The sequence below is a fragment of the Neovison vison genome, chromosome 7 (genome assembly GCF_020171115.1).
Source record: "Neovison vison isolate M4711 chromosome 7, ASM_NN_V1, whole genome shotgun sequence".
NCBI classification, from domain to species: domain Eukaryota; kingdom Metazoa; phylum Chordata; class Mammalia; order Carnivora; family Mustelidae; genus Neogale; species Neogale vison.
The window spans coordinates 173,531,662-173,544,173 of NC_058097.1; positions in this window are offsets into that span (position 1 = coordinate 173,531,662).

A 12,512-nucleotide genomic window follows, 5' to 3' on the forward strand; every position below is an offset into this window, starting at 1 on the left:
ATAACCTTTTTTTTTTTTTTTACAAAGATTACTATATTTATAGTCATCAGAAAGGAAGATTTTAAAAATAATTTTTATTTAAATTCTAGTTCACATATCGTATAATATTGGCTTTAGGAGTAGACTTTAGCAATTCATCAGTTACATACACCACCCAGAGCTCATCACAAGCACCTATCACCTATTTAGCCCATCTCCTGCAAAGATATTTTCATTAAAAAAAAAAAAAGATTTTTGGCATCAGCTCAATAAGACACACTAAAAATACTCCAGCAGACACTGACGATATATAACCTTAGTCTTGAATTGTTCCACCTCATTCACTTGTATCTTGGTCCACTTAGTCCATTCCTTGTTTTGCTCACATAGTGGCCCCTTCAAGTTACCAGGCTCCAGTTCTGTTCTCCCAGCTTACTTATTTTCATTTTCTCTTTTTGCTCAAACCTCCATGAGACCCTACAACTCCTTTTCTGGTGGATGAGCAAATGATCTGTGAAGGTGACCTTCATTCATCAAGTAGGGAATGAATCAAAGGAAAGATGGTTGGAATATAATGCTCCCTTCTCTGACCTCAAGGAATTCATGTTCTTGCCATACAATCAGGCACTAGGTGATAACCTGATTGTTTTCTCATTGGTTCTTGGTATTTGCCTTATCTGTCCGACTTTATTTTAAATTCCTCAAAGGCAATATTTGAAATAATAGTTCTCTTTATCCCATGGAGAAAGGCTAAATATGTTTTCTAGGCTCTGTATCCGGATTCTTTCCCCAATATTCTGCACAATATTCTGCAAAAGAGGTTTCCCAGGACTTTCACTTGCTGTAAATGTCGCTCACAGGTTTCCTCGATAAGTGATTACGCTCAAACCATGTATTATGGTTTACAAAGTTCTTCATAATTGAGTACCAAACCATGTCAGCAGGCTCATCTTGCCTTCTGCTTTCCTCTTCCACACAGGAAAACCAGTTCCCAGGAATAATTAATTTCCTCCCTATTCCACAAATATATCAACACCATCATTATTTTTTTTTCAACACCATCATTATTAATCACCATTAACGGTTTTACATTTTGATGTCTTTGCCCACTGTATATGGAATAACCTTCTTCTTTCTGTCCAGTCTGAGAAGCCCTTCTGTTCTTCTAAGACTTGTTTCAGATCACTCCCCTGCTGGAAAAAATCTTCCAGAGTTCCCGAGGCAGATCTAGTCTCTCCTATGTGCTCCTATAAAACTTTAACGCTTATCACCTTACATGTATGATTCTTTCTCTCTGACTTGCTCAGGGTAGGACTTGGGTCTTATTTATGTATTTATTTTTGTGGATCCCTAGCAGTACTTTTTATGATACCTGACAGAGTTGGCACATAATAAACATGTGTTGCATGCGTGTGTGAGCAAAAGACAGAAGTATTCTCCAGGTAGTTCCCATGATGGATCCGAATGCAGAGTGATGGTGAACAATGAAAGAAAGGAAGGAAGGGGGTGGGGGTCATTTTACTGGAAGTCAAAGGGATTCGTTCTTGTATCGCGCAGTGCAGCTGACCGCTCCCAGAAGGGAGACATCCAAATGTAAGAAGCAGAACATTAAATATTGAAAGCAAAAGTTAAATATTAAATTTTAATATGAAACATTAATGCCAATAAACAAAGCCAGCCAGAGGGGGACAAAATTAGGACCAGGCCACAACCAAAAAGGAAAGAGTCATGGCTTAGGTTGGAAGCTGACCATGGCCTGGACTTTCCCAGCAGGGCTCATTGGTAATGGTCACACCCATCAAATTTCCCTGGGGGGAGCAGTGGAGGGGAGAAAAAAAAAACCTTTTATAACCCACAGCCGTAAAACCCAAGTCTTTCCTACAAAACAAAACACAGTGAAGTGTTTCAGGACGGCCAAGGCTTTAGAACTCATGGTACACTGGAACAAAAGTAGAGGCAGCAGAGAGGAAAATATGAGGTTGCTGAACCCTTGGGGCAGGAATCCTATCTTTGCTTGTACTGTCTGGGATTGGGCTTGTGTATAGCCAACTTCAGCAGAAAGAAATAACAAGAGTCACTAAAAAAAAAAGCAAAAATAATGGGATTGGTCATGTTGGCGCCAGTGGGTGTTTGCCTAAATGAGAAACAACCCCGGCAGCAGAAAATTGAAAATAGTGCTCAAAACTTTAACTTATTAAGGTCCAAAACTTACCCTATCTAGAGGTGCAGGAGCACTTGTGTCTACCATGACTATTCAGGGTCAAGGGCCTGTCAACCTTACAGGACTCAAGCTAAACCCAAAAATCTCATAAATTGTGCATTTTTTATCAGAAAGCCAATGGTGTTGGTTGGTAAAGCTCAATAATTAGGTAAGTCGTTGGGTTAGGTTCAAAATGATCTGGATAAATTACTCTTATGCCTATATTCAAATTTTGCTTATGAAAAACTCTTATTCTAAACATTGAGGCTGGGACTGCAGGGACAGATCAGATTCTTCTGGGGGCAACTGTGCTGAAGTATTAGGAATCGACATCCGTGACCATTGAAAGGAAATAACTCACGGCATTGGCCTTCAGGGTCAGGATGACACAGAAGACTATTTGTCTTGCTTTAAGCCTTGGAGTCCAGGGGAGAAGTAGAGAATTCTGGGAGCAAGACCCACATCACAGCAAAGGTCTCACATAACCCGTGCCCAGGTTATAGGAAATTTAAGAGGTCACTGAATGTAAAGCCAGGCTCTCACTTAACCTGGGAAAGCACAAATGTGTGCAGTACATCAAGACAGAGGAAGTCTCCACCAAGTCTCCCATTCCTCAGGAACCCTTACAGTTTCCAGGGGAAATAATGGGCACAATGATAAAGGAATGAGGGTAATTTAGCTGGAAGGATAATCTTCATAAGAAATTAGCAAGCATCAGGGGGGAAATGAGCATGGATTGGTGGTTTAATTTTAACCATATGGAAGGATTAACTGATCGGTGCTATCGAGTAACCCTATCAAATGAAAGTCAATCAGGAAACAGCTTGGGGGAAAATTAGGTTTTCTTAAAGGAAACAAGGTATGAAAATGGAAGCTGGAGCCAAGAAATGCATAGTCCATATTATGTGATGTTTTCTTTCCTTGAGGTCTCTTTTTTAGGATGTATTTTGGTTGCTTTCTCTTCTTTCAAATCTATTTGAGCATTTTTACCTCACTTCTACCTCTTTCTCCCCACTTTTGTGTAGCCCACATAATCACATGAGGCTGGCAGAAGTTAGCCCTAGGAGACAAGGTAGTCTGCTGAGTTTCAGAAGAGAACAGGGAATTTTAATGTAAGTTGTAGTATTTGGGTGTATACAAAATCAGTATATATACATATAAACAAACATGTGCACAATATATCTAGATCTGGCTTCTCTGATAAAATATTGCTCTCAAATAAATATCGATCATGTTTTATAGGAAAAATAGAAGTTATAGTTTGTATGCTATTGGCAACATTGAATTATTCTTAATGCCTCACAAAATGCAGAGAAAAGATTAATGAGCCAGACAGTCAGGAATAGAGCCCAGCTTTCAGACTGACTCATGAGGTGACTTCGAGGTGATTACTCAACAGTACTGGGGTTCAGTTTCCATGACTGGAATATGACAGGATTAGACCCATAGGTGATTCTCAGACTATAACCCAAAGGCCCCGGTGGTTGATGGAGAGGTGATGCAGGGTTCACCATAAAGGCAAAGGGGGAACTGGAACAACTTAGCTAGTTCAACAGAGTTGCTCCATTTTAGTCAACTTATTTCTATATTGGACTTTTGCATAACAGTTTATGTTTAAAAATGGATTCATACTTAACAAAATTAGAAACTCCTTGCGTTCTAATAGATGATCACTCAACAAAGCTGCCAGGTTCTATAGCTTTTCACATAAATAGTGAACCATCACTTCTGAGTGGAAGGAATTGTAGGGATCATACAGGTAAACTCCTTCCTTTGACATGTGAGGAAACTGAGGGCAAAAAGCAGAAGTGACTTGCCTGAGGAGCCATGGCCAGTTGGTGTTTGAGCAAGTTTAGTCTCCCTCTTCTCCCACACCTATTGCTTCCTCCACGAGGTAAGTGGTGGTGAAACCTGAAGTATTCGTTCTCTAGGGTTGCCATAACAGGGACCACAGACTTGCGGCTTAAACAACAGAAATTTATCCCCTCACAGAACTAGAGGCTAGAATTTTAAGGTAAAGAGGCTGGAAAATTTGGCTTTTTTCTGAGGTTTCTGTTGTTGGCTTGTAGATGTTGTCCTCTCTGGGTGTCTCCACACGATCCTCCCTTTGTGCTCACCTGTGTCCTAATCTCTTCTAATAAGGACACAAGTCATGTTGGATTAGAGCCTACCCATAAGATATTTAACCTTCATTATCTCTTTAAAGACTCCAAATATAGTCACATTCTGAGGTACTGGGGGTCAGGCCGTCAACATGAATTTTGAGGACAAATAATTCAGCCTATACCTCTTCGTGATTATAGGGATCACTCAGAGAGGTTTTTGTTTTTGTTTTTGTTTTAAATTGTTGTAATGCTTTTGAAAAAGAAATGTATGCACTCATTCAAAAAATGCAAGCACTCTGAGAAGGTATACAGTGAATAACCACCTCAGTCCTCTAGTTTCCTTTCCCAGAATCAATTACTCTTACTTTTTCTTCTGCATCTTCCAGAAATGGTTGATGTATATTCAAGCCTATAGTATATGTGTGTCTCCCTTGTGTATACTGGGGAGATTTAAAACAAACAATAAACTCCTCCGTCTCAACCCCACACGAATTAAATCAGAGTCTCGGCAGCTGGAGCCCCCCAGGTGTCTCCAGGAATAGGATAGACTCGGAGAATTGTTCTAGGCCCTCGATCCTCAGGGAGTGTCTGAGGTCCAGCAGCATCAGCATCACTGGGAAGTGGTCAGAAATGCAGAATCTCAGGCTCTGTCTCAGACTTACTGATCCAAATCTACCTTTTATTAAGATCCTCCCTTGGGTAATTCAAAGGCAGGCAAAGTTTGAGAAGCCAGGTGACTTAGGTTTTTACGGAAATTTCTGCTAGACATACGAAACAGTGGATTGTCCCACTAAGCAGGCCCAACCCAGAACAGAGAAAAAGGGCTGATGCTTCCAGGGGCAGGAGGTAGGCCCCCATAGGGTGGCCAGTCACTTGGACCAAAAAGTCCTCTGACAACATGTCTCTCGAGAAGAAGAGAAGGAGCAACGTCAAGAACCGCCTTGCCATGCCTTTCTTTAGCAAATGCTCAGGGTCCACTTTGGACTGAAGTTACTGAAAAGCCCTCTTCAGATCTTTCCAGTTTTGCAATTGGATACTCTTTTGCTAGTGAACAACCGTGCCCACAGCGAGGTGGAGAATGGCTCTGCTAAACCACAGTGAACACACTGCAGATTCGGCAGCCTGGCATTCCTGTGCGATAAATTGCTGAGGCCATCATCCGTGGCAAATAACCCAGCTAGGCTGCCTGGCAGCCTGCGGGGGAGGGAGCCAGTGGTGGGGAAGTGTCAGCCAGTCAATTAGCCACGGAAACAGCATTCCTTCCTCCAGGGTGGATTTTCCTCTTTTCAGCACCACTAACTCAAATGTCAAACAAGTTGTAACTGCCATGGAGAGCAGGCCCTGGTTACAATATTTGCTTTCTGTAAGAGAGAGAGAAAACAACCCGCCATTTCAGCTTTACCTTTGGAGTTCTGGGACTTGGGATGGGGCCAAGTGAGCTGCTTGTTAGAAACTTTCCTACTCCCACCCAGCTCCTGCACCTAGTGCTGCTAAACGAAACCACTTCTGAGTCCTCCAAGTGCTAGTTGCAAACCCAGAGCTGGGGGAGGAGGGGGAGCTCTTACGTGAAGAGTCTCCCTTCTGGGGCAGCTGTGGCTAGATGTCAGCCCCAGTCATATTAAGGCATGTTTCCAGCATCTTAGAACCCAACTAGAGAAGAGTTAATGAGGCCTTGGAGTGCACCCAATCCTAGAATGAACTGAGAGGCCCTTCACATCCTGTAATGCCAGGTGTTCGCCTCAAAGAAGCATTTATGGGAGTACTGGTTTTGGCAATTCCCTTTGGCAATGGCAACTGAGTAACGGGAACTACCTCCTCCCCCTTTAGGGGGTGTGGATATTAGATGCAAAGAGCTTCTGTGACTTGCCCAAGATCCATAGGCAGGGAGACCACTTGGATCATAAACTCTCTGAACCTGAGCGCCCAGAGGGCAGACACCATAGTTTGTGAATTGCCTTAACGTCGCGTCTGGGATTTCTTTGGAGGGGCACACCTGGTCCTACCTAGGATCTCAAGCAGGTAGACAGCTCATTTGGGAGCAGGCAACTTTCCAAAGTAATTCTCGTTCTCCTCCCTTACTCAAAGAGGGTGTGAGGGAGATGGTAGTGGACACTGGATTTCCACTTATGGGAATAGCATAGACCTAGGCAAATTGTGATGTTCAGAGGCTACAGGAACATGCTAACAAGGCAGCCAAGAATAGAAGGAAATGTCAAACGAGCAAAAGTGGACTCCTTTGAGTGATCTGAATGGTGGAGGCTAAATCCTAAGAAGAGAAAGCAGGGCTGGAAACAGAATGGAAGGACGAATAGTAAAAAGTTGAGTAGGACATGAACAGACTGTGGAGTGAGACAGAGTAGAAACAAAAGCCTGGGGGCTTCCAACTTTTTTTCTGGTTTCTAGCTGATTAGGGTGTAGGCATTATCATTTCATTTAAAGATGTAAAGTAGGGGTAAACACAATCTTGGGCACAAAGTACCAGATCCTCCTTCCCTCCACCTGCCATTAGCCTGGCTAAGCTGTGCACATAAAGTTGTTGTTATGTAGGTCCCTCTCCAGAGCTCTGGCCATTATGTACCAGCAGTATTTTAATTGCATCCTTGGGTATGTGGCAATGGTTTCCCAAATCCTGGTCTAAACTACTCCCTTTACTTCTTGGAGCAATATGACATCCATTGAGAGCTTATCTCATGGTTTCCTCTTCTGGACAATCAACTAAATTAATAGCTGATACTAATACAATGCTTATTGTGTTTCTGGTATTATTCCACGTACCATAGAAATATTTTCTCATTTAGTCATCACAAGAACTACATCTATAAGGAAGGTACTAATATTATTCCCATTTTATAGAGGAGATAATTGAGGTACAGAGAGAATGAGGAACTTTTCCGGGCTGATTTGGTTAGTAAGTGGAAGAGAATGGATAGAAACCCCAACAGTCAATCTCTAGAACTGTGCTTTTAACGTCTATACTGAATTGCATTTTAAGCTTGTTCTTCTACTAATGTAGCTAAATCCACGTTATTTTCCTCTGGATCAGCTTGGGGGATTGGCAAAAACACCTACATGGTAGACGCTTTATGAAAATCCTTCACATATTTGTAGTAAGTATTTGAGCTAAGCCTGGGTCTTCTCTGCTGGGGTCTCTGTGGAGCTCATGGATAGAAGTACTTTATCCAAGAAGTACTTTATCCAAGAAGCTACAAAGCAGAGTTCTCTAGTAGATCCACAGCCAATTGAGGAGTATGTGGCAAGTGCTTCGAGGAAGTGGAATATAACTTTAATATAGCTGGGAACCCATATGGTCCAGTCTATGCCTAGAGTCATATACAAAAAAGTAGTCCAGAGCCAAAAATAATTATAAATGCATTTTGATTTTTCAGTTTTCTTCCAAAAAAAGTAAATGGGATCCCTCTCATAATTCACACAGTTTTTAAAAAATCCTTTTGTCTCTCTTTCCTAATTTATTCATACCCTGAAACCACTCCACTGCCTCTCTCTTTTCCAGTTAACACTTTTTGTTCTCTCAGAGCTCTCCCTGACAGCCATGCCACCCTTCTTCTAGAAGTGGTGTCTGGAGATGCCTTTCCATGACTGTCAAGGGACTTGGCAGCTCTGGGTCATCTGTTCTTTGCTCACACCCCAGGGAAGACAGATAATCTTCTGGGAAGCTTAGTTCTTTTCTTGTTTTGACTATTTCTCAATGAGTAGTTCTCCTGGACAACTTCTGGAAAACAAAATTCTCACTTATTACATTAATAAATACCATTTTTTAAGTACTCCAACATACCAGTCCCTGTGCTAAGTCCTTTAAGATTGTTATTTCATTTTATCATCACAACAACCTTCCTAGAAATGTGTTGCTGCTTTGTCAGTTTTACAGGTGAGAAATTTTATGCTCACGGAGATTCAGTAACATGCCTAATGTCCTACAGGAAGTAAGGAGCGAAGCCAGACCTAGTCAAATTCTTGTGTTTCTTAAAGAATGGTCTGCAGAACAAGGTGATCAGAATTCTCTTGGGTCCTTGATAAACATGCAGATTCTTGGTTCTAACCTAGACCAAGTTATTATGGGGAGTGGTGCTTAGGAATCTTAATTAATATTAAAGTGTATGATCTTATTACTATACTTCGGCCTCATTGGCTATAGCTTCCCCATCCCCCAAGTCTCTCTTCTCTAGTCAGGCCTCTGGTAGATCCAGAATCTGCCAGGCATTTAACTAGGTTCTTCCTGCAGGTACAACCCAGGCCTTTGACTTCTCTCCCCTTTCTCCACAGAAAAAGGACAAGCAGCATGCACTTGCTTCCTGCTGGACTGGGATTTGTATTTCCATTTGCAAAACACTGTCCTCTCTAAACCCTCTGAGGTCTGTGACAGGGTGTCCAGTCTATTCAAAATCAGAAAACAAACAAGGCTTCCTGCTGGAAGGATCCAGGGAAGGAGGGACTCCAGCTGTCTGTGGCTACTCCAGGGAAGCAGCCAGGCCTTAGTCCAGCTTTCTGGAGCGGATGACACCTGGAAGGAAGGCCATTTGACATATTTGAAAGAGCTCTGGCTGGGAGTGAGCAATCCAGGTTCCAGTCCTTGCCCTGTCACTAATTCCCCACAAGTCACAGGCCTCTCTGAACTCCGTCTGTATGCTCAGTGGTTAAGCAACATCAACTCTAAAGATCATGAACCTGTGATGAACTTGTGATTCCAGAAAAGCAGGATCTCGGGTCATTTGGAAGACATCCCAGAGAAGATATGAGTAGGACCTTGGGACACATTTCATCTCAGACTCTGGGTCATCCTGGCTGGTTTCATTCTCTTCTCGAACATCCAACTGCAGCAGAATTAGCACTTCTGCTTAAGCAAGGCTGAGCCTGATGTGGTCCATGGTGAAGAGTTAACCTAGACATTCATTAAACACAATTTACTAAGTACCTCCTATTGGCCAGGTACTGTACTAGGTACTGGTGATAAGGCAGAGATGACACTTGTGGAGTATTTACTATATGCCACGCACGATGAGTGTTTCCCATGCACTGCCTTGCTTAATACTTAAAACAATCCCACAACGTAGGTGGAATTTTTATCCCATGTTATAGATAAAGAAGCTAACCATCAGAGAAGGTGGTGTAGAGTATGATTCCAGGCTGTCTGACCTCAGAACTCTTGCTCTTGGGGAAGATAGCCCTCCTGTCAGTTGATGGCCTTGGACAGGAGTAGACCATGTAGTATGATGATGCTGAAGAGCTGGAGTTCTGAGGTCCTTGGTGTCCTTGCCTCCCATAGATGTCTACATCCCATTGCTGCCCCCATGGCTACCAGTCCACCCTACTACTTGGCTGAACTCTTCTAGGCCTACATACTACAGTCCAGACCCTCACTCACTCTCTCGAGATGAGGGCCATGCCCACCTGCTGACTTTCTGGGACCCACCCTGCTCCATCCATGCAGGCTTCCTGAGTCATCTTCCACCAGCTCCATGACAACCAGATCAGCTCAGGACAAGCCCCACTACCACCTCTGTGGTTCCCACAGGTCACATTATATCAGAAGCAAACTTGACATTCCAGAGGCCCACTGTACCCTAAATGTTGAGTATCTACCTCAGCTTGGCCCTCACTCTTATCACACTCCTGAGAAAAGAGCAGTTCTGTGGGGTTGATGTGCCTTATGCAATATGGGTCTCACAATAATTCTGCTATTGTTTCTCCAAGGTTAGTTTTTCCAAGATCAGGCAGCTGGTACGCAGTTGGAATTCTAGTCCAAGTCGTGTGGCTCAAATCCCATGCCCTACACTGACATTTTCCTCATTTCAGTAATTTATTTGCTATTTTCATGATTTTTTTTCCATGCTCATACTAACCTTATAATTTACTATTTTTCTTTCAAATGAACCCCCACCTTCTTTATTCACTTTAATACATCTTGCCTCATCTTAAAACAAAACTCCAAAATAACCATAGGTTTGATGTGCTGCTTGCTTTTTTCTAATAAACATTTGAATCGTATTTTTGTATATTTATCCTATACGGCCCTGCTTCCCTTAACTTTCCTCACTGTTCTCCACAGATACGATTCTAATGACAGGGCCAATGCCAAGGAGCCTGGGGTATTAGAAAGCGCCTGAGCCAGGGGAAGGAAAAGCTGGCTTCTCAGCCTGGCTAAACAAAGCTATGAAACCATGTGACTTTGGGAGAGGAGACACGTAGGTACTACTGACAAGTGAAGTCACTGGAAAAGAGTGATCTCTAGGGCCTCTTTCAGCTTGCCACCCTGAGCTTTCCTTCTCTTAGAGCATGCAGTAAGCAACCAGGCAGCTGGGAAAGTGCCCCTTCCCAGCCATTTTCTAGGGCTGCTGTGGGGGTTTGGTCCCTCACCTATGCCAAGCACCTAGCACAGTGCCTGGCACAGTGTGAGCTTATTATATTAGCTGCCTCTTCCTACTGGGACTGCTGTCTCTGAGAGGGGACCCAGGCTTGAGAATTCAGGGGGTGACAGAAGGAGAAAGTAATTCCTTTCCCCTTTCCTAACCCTCTGTCCTAAGCCCCCTCTCTCTGCCAGAAACGAGAAGGGAAAAGAAACCAGAAAGGAGAGGCTGGTGCAGCTGGAGCCAGGGCAGGCTGTAAAATAATCGGAGGGCAGCCGGCAGGTATCGCTTTGCAATGATTGCTCTGGGAGGTTGTGTCAAAGTGAGAGACTGAGTCGCAATCATGAAACATTAGCACAGTGACACACGTGGCCCCAGCAGAGCAGGGCTCTCTGGTTTCAAGAGGGCGTGACCTCTGCCCTAGCCCCTCAAAGCCGGGTGATGAGGACCCTCCAGCTACAGATCTAGGGTCCAGCCTGTGTGGGGAGCCCCAGTGCCCTGGAGGAACTCTAAACCACTTGCTTACCTATGACCTGTGGCCCTGGAGAGGCTTCTGGGGGAGTTCCATGGTGGGGGGAGACATCAGTGCCCCTGTCGGGTGCTGGGTGGGTGGTCTGCTGATGCCAAGGCAGCTGAAAGCTTTGTTTCAGACTTAGTCATCTCTTCCAGGAGCTTGCAGCCAAGCTGCCTGGAACTCCACCTCTGAAAGCCTGTGTGACTTTGTAATGCCACGTAGACTCTCTGAGACTCAGTTTCCTTGTCCATAAGTGAGGATGAAGAGATCAAGCTATCAAGCTTAATACGAAGGGTAAATCAAATATTTAACCTGATAAGGGCCCCAGGGAAAAATCTTTAGATAAGACCAGGGGAGAGCAAAAGACTGACAAAATAGTAGGGGCAATCAAGATCATGTTTGGTTTTCCTTTCTGTAAAGATAGCTGGGTAGGTATCTCAGGTTGACTGTTGATGCCTATGGTTTTGGGGGAGGGTACAGAATGAGCTTTTAACAAGAGCTTTGTTTGCAGATGGGAGGCCCTGCCTTTTTGGATGTGTATATAAAGTCAAAACGCTGATAAACACAATTGAGGGACTTATGTGTGATCCCTTAGGCAGACCTGTGAGAGACATGAGGATATTTGAGCTCAGAGAGCAGCTGAGCAATTTCCCCCACAGTTATCTTTTTAGTGCCATTGGTGTATGATGTCCACATGTCTCCTACCTAAGGCCTGGCCTTCACCAAGTTTCTTCCCCATGAAGCCCCCATGATGGCCCCCAGCAATCCTCATGGTATTCAGACTCTTGTGTTATCTCCTCAGACATTGGGCCAGAGACAGGTTGTGTGACCAATAGACTGTTGCAGAGGTATAAGGTGTGACTTCCAAAGCTAGATCATAAAAGGTGTCATGGCTTCCACCTTGGTCTCTTAGATCATGTGTTCTCCAGGATGTTGGCTGCCATACTGTAAGAAAACTCAAGCACTATGGACTCTGTGGAGGACTTTGGAAAGGACTATGTGGAGAGGAGCAGAGGTATTCTGCCAACAAACAGCATGAAGATGCCAGCCATGTGAGGGAGTCATCTTGGAAGTGAATCCTCCAGCCCCAGTCTTCAGATGACCGTAGCCAAAATCTTGGCTGTAACTTCAAAACAGCCCTTGAGCCAGAACCACCCACCAAGCCACTTTCGAATTCCCATCCCACAGAAAACATGAGAGATAATAAATATTCATTGTAGTTTTAAACCACCAAATTTGGGGATAATTTTTAATACAGGAATAAATAACTAATACAGAGCATCTCAAAAAGCCCATAGATATGTTCCCATGTTAATGGAAAGCACTTGGCATTGAGGGGTCTGCATTTAGAA